The sequence below is a fragment of the Arachis stenosperma genome, chromosome 3, assembly GCF_014773155.1.
Source record: "Arachis stenosperma cultivar V10309 chromosome 3, arast.V10309.gnm1.PFL2, whole genome shotgun sequence".
NCBI classification, from domain to species: Eukaryota; Viridiplantae; Streptophyta; class Magnoliopsida; order Fabales; family Fabaceae; genus Arachis; species Arachis stenosperma.
In genome coordinates, this window is record NC_080379.1 from 31798809 (window position 1) to 31808469 (window position 9661).

At 34.8% G+C, this 9661-nt stretch overlaps 1 non-coding gene across 1 annotated transcript; it reads right to left on the bottom strand.

The window, feature by feature from the left end:
• Positions 1 to 9023: 9023 nt before the first annotated feature.
• LOC130971646 (small nucleolar RNA R71) lies at positions 9024 to 9131 on the bottom strand. The gene has a single exon (XR_009082857.1). It is a non-coding gene; the product is annotated as a small nucleolar RNA R71 (small nucleolar RNA).
• Positions 9132 to 9661: the final 530 nt, after the last annotated feature.

Sequence of the window (9661 nt, forward strand, 5' to 3'; positions counted from 1 at the left end):
CACCGATTAAATCACACGTGCAAGCCTGCATATTTTACATTTGACGATACATTCTTCTCAAAGTGCCACCCACGCAACCGATGGGTTGCTCTAGGGGATACCACTCTCACAGCTTCCCACATTGCTTCATCACCGTCGGTTACAACCACAGATGGCATCTTTTGGCACATTGCCTCCAACAAGCCCTTCAATAGCCAAGTATATGACCCTATCGTCTCATCCAACACTAGCCCAAAGCCGAAGATTGTGGTCTGCTTGTGATTGTTTGATCCTTAGAAAATAACCAGTGGTATGTTGTACCTATTTTTTTGTAAGTCGAGTCGAAAGCCAGAACATCTCCAAAATATGATAGTCCAACCTACTTCCCCCATCAGCCCAAAACATATTTGCAAGCATTCTATCCTCGGTCAAATTATACCGTGCCATCAGCATAGGATCAGCCTCTGCCTTTCCTTCTAGGTAGGCTATCGTAGATTCAGCATCTTCGTCAACAATTTGCTCGCGCCTTTGCTTGTCAATATAATTGTACGCGGCCTTCTTTAGAAATCCTACCAATGAATACCCACCCGCCAATCTTGCCATATATCGCATTGTTTTTGCCGTCGATATCCCACACTCATGGAATCCATCAATTTGAGCTTTCGCCCCTTCAGTCAATGACCTATACTTTGGGATTAGGTGCACCATTACCTGGGGAGTCAATTCATGGCTGTGGCTGTTATTGATCTTCCTTACACGCCATACAGAAGCACTCTTTTCTAGGTGAATAGACAACTTTGCCTTGCAATTTGTTCTCGTATCAGGTTTATGTACTCGCCTCCTATCTACTCTATTATAGTGCTTGGGATCTCTCAATCCCTCCTTATTACAAAAAAACCTCCTCCTCCTAACATTTCCATCATCGTCCCTTTGTGAGTCCCCTTTTCGAACACCGAACCCATGATACCTACCAAAATATTTGTAGAACTCATACGCATCATCATCAGTTCTAAAGGTCTTTTGCATAATATCTTCAACAGTTAAACCCTCAACATCTCCAAAATCCAAACACATTTGACTCTTCGTTTCGCTTCCAATAGTATCATTCAAAGTATCCTCTGCCACCGCCTCATCACAGCGCCCGTTTTCTTCATTATTTTTCCCCTCACCACCATTGTTATGCACCGCATCCATCTACATTTCAGAAAATTAGAATCTTGAGAATCCATCAAGTTTTATAAATTTTTTATATTATCTTATCATTTTAATTGAGATATTTACATATATGTTATTAATTCATTTTATAATAAAATAAATATTTACTGACTAAAATAAAAATAACATAAAGTTAGCAAAATATATTTTCATATCAAAAGAAAAAATAATATATGAAAAAAAATCAAAATATACTTTATTAAATTATATTATTTATAACTTTTTTGGTAGTCAGAATATTCTTTTATTTAATACTATTTAAGCTATAAATTTTAATTATTTATGACTTTATTGTTAGTTATAATTAGTTTTTTTTGTTCTATTTTTATTTTTTTTAATGGATCAATGATTCATATTATAATAAATTTATAATAACAAATTAATATACAAGAATTACACTTACAAATTTTAACAGAACCAAATAGAAAATAAATACAAACGCAAAAATAAAAATTTTACTAAAAAATTAAAATTATAAATTTGAAATATATGAGTAGTAAAGAGAGTACCAACAGGAAATAAAGGGTAGAATTGATTATAAAAAAGTAAATTTAAACCTAACGTGAATTTTCAAACGCAGAAGCAGCAATTTATAACTCCTTCCAAAGGCACATTTACTTTGGGGCATCCAAACACAACGAGAATGCGTTCAATGCACTCAAACATGCTTCTCTTCTTTCTAACGCTAAACCAAACACAGCCATAGCCAAATTTCTAAAATGCCAAAAGCACATGCAAAGTAATCACAAATCACAACAACAATGGCTAACAATTTCAAACAATTTCAAATAATTTCAATAACACGCTAAAAAATTAACAAACATAGTACCCAATGCAAACCCCATTCCCATACACAACATCAACACCACATTCCCTCGTGTACATCAACAATAACTACATCAATGAATGTAATAATAGCTTACCACAAAAACGTTTTAATTAGACCAAATAATCAGTTTATTGGTATTCAGAACAAGAGGACAATACCATCAGTGGTGACCAGAAGAATAACCAAAACAGTCAATGACGAATAAATTCAATTTCAGAAGCTCAGCCTTTGTTAATATGTTCCAGAACAAGAAGACAATACCATCACTCATAATCGGAACAAAAATTCTCGACACTAATATAAATTTTAGACGCTCAACTTTAGCGATTTATTTTCCGAAAATTTGATTATTTTCCAGAATAAAAAGGCAATACCATCACTAGTAATTAGAACAACAATCGAAGCAATAATCAGAAGAGTAATTTTAATATTAAAAACTCAGCTCTAATTAACTTGTTCCCAGAACAAAAGTACAATACCATCTCCTGTAACTAGAACAATAACCAAAATAAAATCAGAACATCAATCTGAATTTCAGAACCTCAAACTTAATTAATTTTTTCCTGGAACAAAGTTACAATACCATGAATTGTAACCAGAACAATAATCAAAACAACAATCGTAACAATTATCAAAATAGCAATTCGGAGTTTCAAAAATCACCGTTAATTTTTTCCTAAGCAAAAACAAAAATATTAGTTTATCTAAGCTTCTGAATAGAGGAAGGAGCAGTTGAGCAGGGGTGGTGGCAGCTAGCACAGTTAACCTCCGCGGTGGGGACTGGATGAATGATAATGCAGAGAAGAAGAAGAACAGGGACACCAGTACGGAAACAAAGAACCAGATACGTGTGCTGTAGCAATAAATTTGAGGGAGAGCCACAGTAAATGGGAAACTGGCGACGGTCACTATCGAGCAGGGGACGGACGACAACGACCTGGCCACGCACACAATCGCCAGACGACGACCGACCTTGACCTGGAAACCCTTGCGTCGGGGGAATGGAAGGGCCTTCGGCCACTTGGAAACAGGAGGATTGGCAACCAACCACGACAACCAAGCCGGCAACGGTCAGACCAAGGGCGACGCGCTGAGGCTAGGGTTGTATTTTGGGGAGAAATAACGCTGAGACTGAGGAAACACAAATGAGGTTTGAGGGGAGGGCAAGGGTTTCCTCTTACTGATGACCAGAATTTGAATATTCTTCTTTTAACCAAAACGCAAAAAAACAACGCCGTTTCATCACAGGTGCTTTGGACCTTTGAACCAAAAAGTTACTTTCATTATTTTTGTGGGAACACTACTAGACTAAGCTAGTATTACAATTCAAAATGACAAAAAATTCAACTACTTGATCCCAAAGCCCCCATGGCCCAATAACACAGGAACTGGACCAGCCCATATTACTACTTAATATAAACACTTCAGTTATGTTAATTAATACATTTAGGCCAAACGAAAAACAGAACCACGATGAGCTCCCTTACTATTACCGCATCAATACAGTGCATTTAACTAGTCTCCACAAACACGTGTCACATCCACACAGCGACACATATGATCCGCATGACATGATGATTATATTGGTAAGCACCGTAGAACTTTCCTAAAAAAATTATCAAATCAAATTTGACCTTTATATATACACTTATATATATAAGGAAAAAAAAGATATTTTGCATCTTATTCCTTTTATTGTGATCAAAATCACAATAAAATTTAATATACAAATAAAATCAAACAAAATATTTGATTATAAATATAACTTTTGTATTAAAAGAATGATAATTTAATCACAATTAAATAATTAAAATAAATTAACTATTAATTTATTAGAAAACCATCTCAATGGAAATAAATACTTCACATGCTTAAAAAAAATTTGAATCAATCCTATTAATTCACAAACTTTACGAAAATAGGAATAAAAATTTAAACACAAAAAAAGCAAAGGCTCTGATACCTCTGAAGGATTACTGTGTGTTCATAACACGCAGCGGAAGAAAAGAAAGTAATCCTAAAGATCTATTTTTTGCTTAAATTTTATTCTAATAATTTAATATATAGTAGATCATATCTAAATACCTAAGTACGCTAGTAAAAATCTTTTTCTCTTTCGATAGTACAAATGCACTATGTGTATCCATATCGAGACCAACATTTGCTGTCAACTCTTTGACCAATGGATATCTGATCTAAATTGAGAACCTCTTTGCAACCTTTTGCACACCATAAAATTCTTCTCCAAGAATTAGGCTCACATACATTTATGTGTGTAGAGGTAAAGGAATAAAACTCTTATTATTCTCTCTATGTTTCTTCTACTCTTGGCATACACATATATATAGTATGAGATTTGTTAATGATTTTAAATTTGAATCTCAATTCAAATTTGAATCATATCTTAAAATTCTAAATCTGAATCCTTTAAATTTATGAATCATATCATAACTCAATTTGAAACAAAATTAGCTAGGATCTCATCCAAATTTAGAAATAAAATAACTAATTATTCTCAAATCTCATTTAATATTCTCAATTATCATATTATTATTATATTTTTTGTGCTAACAAAGAATATAATAATATTCTATTTTGAATTAATATAATTATTTATTTGATCAAATCAAAATAATAATTAAATAATTTTACAACAAAGATTAGAACACTCATTAGTGTGTGACCCCATAGGTTTAATACTAAGCGGGTAGTAAATTAGTCATACTAAATTTACTAATCAAGGTTGGCGTCTAGCAATACTCCTCAACGACCCGATAGTTTGAAGTAATCTATTTTTACTAAGAACCTCAGAAGAACAAAGTATAATTCCTTCCAACTTTTCAGCTCTTGGTTAACCTTTAGAGTATGGTTTAATTGTCAAACTCTAACTTGTTACCATTATTATAATAAACTGTGAATGACCTAAAAAAATCATTTCTTCGTTCATTCAATTCCCTTGGCCAATGTTTTATTCATCTAAGTCATTATAATTATTGAGCTCAAACTCTTTACCGAGAGTTGACGGATTCCTTATTGACTAATCATTAATTCTACAAGTATTTAAATCATACCCAATATCCATTCAACTAGCATCCTAGGGTATTAGATGTTTAGAATCAAAGTATAATAAATACATTGTTAATTACTATGACAATCGTAGGTAAAAAAAACTCTATTACTATGTTCATCTTGAGAATACCTTATTGACAAATATATGGTAATTATAACCTGATGAGCGGATAATTTATACGCTTTTTGGCATAATTTTTAGTATGTTTTTAGTATGTTTTAGTTAGTTTTTATTATATTTTTATTAGTTTTTAATTAAAATTCAATTTTCTGGACCTTACTATGAGTTTGTGTGTTTTTTTGTGATTTCAGGTATTTTCTGGCTGAAATTGAGGGACCTAAGCAAAAATCTGATTCAGAGGCTGAAAAGGACTGCAGATGCTGTTGGATTCTGACCTCCCTGCACTCAAAGTAGATTTTCTGGAGCTACAGAAGCCCAATTGGCACGCTCTTAATTGCGTTGGAAAGTAGACATCCTGGGCTTTCCAGCAATGTTAATAGTCTATACTTTGCCCGAGATTTAATGGCCCAAACAGGCGTTCCAAGTCAGCTCAAGAATTCTGGCGTTTAACGCCGGAACTGGCACAAGAATGGGAGTTAAACGCCCAAACTGGCACAAAAACTGGCGTTTAACTCCAAGAAAAGTCTCTACACATGAAAGCTTCAATGCTCAGCCCAAGCACACACCAAGTGGGTCCGGAAGTGGATTTTTATGTCATTTTCTCATCTTTGTAAACCCTAAGCTACTAGTTCTCTACAAATAGGACCTTTTGCTATTGTATTTTCATCTTTGGATCACTTTAGATCTTTTGATCATCTTTGGATGTTTAGTTCTTAGATCATGGGGGCTGGCCTCTCGGCCATGCCTAGACCTTGTTCTTATGTATTTTCAACGGTGGAGTTTCTACACACCATAGATTAAGGTGTGAAACTCTGCTGTACCTCGAGTATTAATGCAATTACTATTGTTCTTCTATTCAATTCAGCTTATTCTTATTCCAAGATATTCATTCGCACTCAAGAACTTGATGAATGTGATGATTATGTGATGCTCATCATCATTCTCACTTATGAACGCGTGCCTGACAACCACTTCCGTTCTACAAACAAACAAGGCTTGAATGTTTATCTCTTGGATTCCTTAATCAGAATCTTCGTGGTATAAGCTAGAATTGATGGTGGCATTCAAGAGAATCCGGAAGGTCTAAACCTTGTCTGTGGTATTCTGAGTAGGATTCAAGGATTGAATGACTGTGACGAGCTTCAAACTCGCGATTGTGGGGCGTTAGTGACAGACGCAAAAGAATCACTGGATTCTATTCCGACATGATCGAGAACCGACAGCTGATTAGCCGTGCTGTGACAGAGCGCGTTGAACATTTTCACTGAGAGGACGGGACTGTAGCCACTGACAATAGTGATGCCCAACATACAGCTTGCCATGGAAAGGAGTAAGAAGGATTAGATGAAGACAATAGGAAAGCAGAGAGACGGAAGGGACAAAGCATCTCCATACGCTTATATGAAATTCTCACCAATGAACTACATAAGTATCTTTATCTTTATTTTATGTTTTATTCATCTTTTAGTCATTAATCCTCCATAACCATTTGAATCCACCTGACTGAGATTTACAAGATGACCATAGCTTGCTTCATACCAACAATCTCCGTGGGATCGACCCTTACTCGCGTAAGGTTTATTACTTGGATGACCCAGTGCACTTGCTGGTTAGTTGTGCGAAGTTGTGATAAAGAGTTGAGATTGCAATTGAGCGTACCATGTTGATGGCGCCATTGATGGTCACAATTTCGTGCACCAAGTTTTTGACGCCGTTGCCGGGGATTGTTTGAGTTTGGACAACTGACGGTTCATCTTGTTGCTTAGATTAGGTATTTTTCTTCAGAATTTTTAAGAATGAATTCTAGAGTTTCAAGGTGATGTTTTCATCATCACCAAAGCTGATTGATTCTCATCAATTTAGCTCTTGAATGCAATGTCCTGCTGAAGCTTGGCTAGCCATGTCTAATCTTTTTAGACTAAAGCTTTAGACTAACATTGCATGATTCCTGGAATTCTTATTAAAAATTTTGAATCTCTTTATTTTCTTTTCCATATAATTTTCGAAAAATCCAAAAAAATTTTAAAATCTTAAAACCAAAAAAAAATATTTTATGTTTCTTGTTGAGTTTAGTGTCTCATTTTAAGTTTGGTGTCAATTGCATGTTTCTATTCTTCTTGCATTTTTCGAATTCATTCATGTGTCTTCATTGATCTTCAAGTTGTTCTTGATGATTTTCTTGCTCTGATCTTTAAATTCTCTTGTCTTGAGTGTTTTGTTGTTTCTCATGTGCATTCTCAATTTGTTAGTGTCAATAGTATACAAACATCTAAGTTTGGTGTCTTGCATGCATTGTTTATTTGATTTTAGTTGCATTTTGATTATTCAACATCATTAAAATTTCAAAAAAAAATTCTTTGTGTCTTTTCAAGTCAATAATACAGAGAATTGAAGATTCAGAACATACAGCAGAGGAATCACACAGAAAAAGCTGGGCATTCAAAACGCCCAGTGAGGAAGGAAAACTGGCGTTTAAACGCCAGCCAGGATACCTGGCTGGGCGTTTAACGCCCAAAAGGGTAGCATTTTGGGCGTTAAACGCCAAAATGGATATCATTCTGGGCGTTTAACGCCAGGATGGCACAAGAGGGAAGATTTTGTTTTTAATTCAAATTTTTTTCAAGTTTTCAAAATTTTTCAAAATTAAATCTTTTTCAAATCATATCTTTTCAATCATATATTTTCAAAATCAATTTCTTTCCATTTTCAAAAATACTTGCTAACAATTAATGATTTGATTCAACATTTCAAGTATGTTGCCTTTTCTGTTGAAAAAGGTTTAATGTCTGAATCATATCTTTTAAATTTCTTGTTAGCCAAGTCATTAATTTTCAAAATCAAATCTTTTTAAATTGTTTTTCAAATCATATCTTCTAAATCATATCTTTTTAAAACTATATCTTTTCAATCATATCTTTTTATCACATTTTTTTTAATTTTTCAATCATATCTTTTTTATTTCTAATTTCAAAATCTTTTTCAAAAATCACTTTATTTCTTTCCCAATCTTATTTATCGAAAATCATTTATCATTTCTTAAAATTTCTTTAAATTAACTTTAATTTTCGAAAATTTCTTCCCCTCTTCTCACATCCTTCTATTTATGGACTAACACTCCTCCTCAATGCACAATTCGAACTCTATCTTTCTTGATAAGTTCGAATTCTTCTACCTCTTCCTTCTATTTTTCTTTTCCTCTGACACCTCAAGGAATCTCTATACTGTGACATAGAGGATTCTATATTTTCTTGTTCTCTTCTCTTTCATATGAGCAGGAGCAAAGACAGAAGCATTCTTGTTGAAACTGACCCTGAACCTGAAAGGACCTTGAAGCGAAAGCTAAGAGAAGCTAAAGCACTACTCTTTGTAGAGGACCTAACAGAAATCTTCAAACTGGAAGAAGATATGGCAGCCGAAAATAACAACAATGCCAACAATGCAAAGAAGGTGCTGGGTGACTTTACTGCACCTACTCCCGACTTTTATGGGAGAAGCATCTCTATCCCTGCCATTGGAGCAAACAACTTTGAGCTTAAGCCTCAATTAGTTTCTCTAATGCAACAGAATTGCAAGTTCCATGGACTTCCATTGGAAGATCCTCATCAATTTTTAGCTGAATTCTTGCAAATCTGTGACACTGTCAAGACTAATGGGGTTGACCCTGAGGTCTACAGACTTATGCTATTCCCTTTTGCTGTAAGAGACAGAGCTAGGATATGGTTGAACTCACAACCTAAAGAAAGCCTGAACTCTTGGGAAAAGCTAGTCAATGCCTTCTTGGCAAAGTTCTTTCCACCTCAAAAATTGAGTAAGCTTAGAGTGGAAGTCCAAACCTTCAGACAGAAGGAAGGTGAATCCCTCTATGAAGCTTGGGAAAGATACAAACAATTGATCAGAAAGTGTCCTTCTGACACGCTTTCTGAATGGAGCATCATAGGTATCTTCTATGATGGTCTGTCTGAACTGTCCAAGATGTCATTGGACAGCTCTGCTGGAGGATCTTTTCAACTGAAGAAGACGCCTACAGAAGCTCAAGAACTCGTTGAAATGGTTGCAAATAACCAATTCATGTACACTTCTGAAAGGAATCCTGTGAACAATGGGACGAATCAGAAGAAAGGAGTTCTTGAGATTGATACTCTGAATGCCATATTGGCTCAGAATAAAATATTGACTCAGCAAGTCAATATGATTTCTCAAAGTCTGTCTGGAATGCAAGCTGCATCAGGCAGTACTAAGGACGCTTCATCTGAAGAAGAAGCTTATGATCCTAAGAACCCATCAATGGAAGAGGTGAATTACATGGGAGAACCCTATGGAAACACCTATAATCCTTCATGAAAAAATCATCCAAATCTATCATGGAAGGATCAACAGAGACCTCAACAAGGTTTCAACAACAATAATGGTGGAAGAAACAGGTTTAGCAATGGCAAGCCTTTTCCATC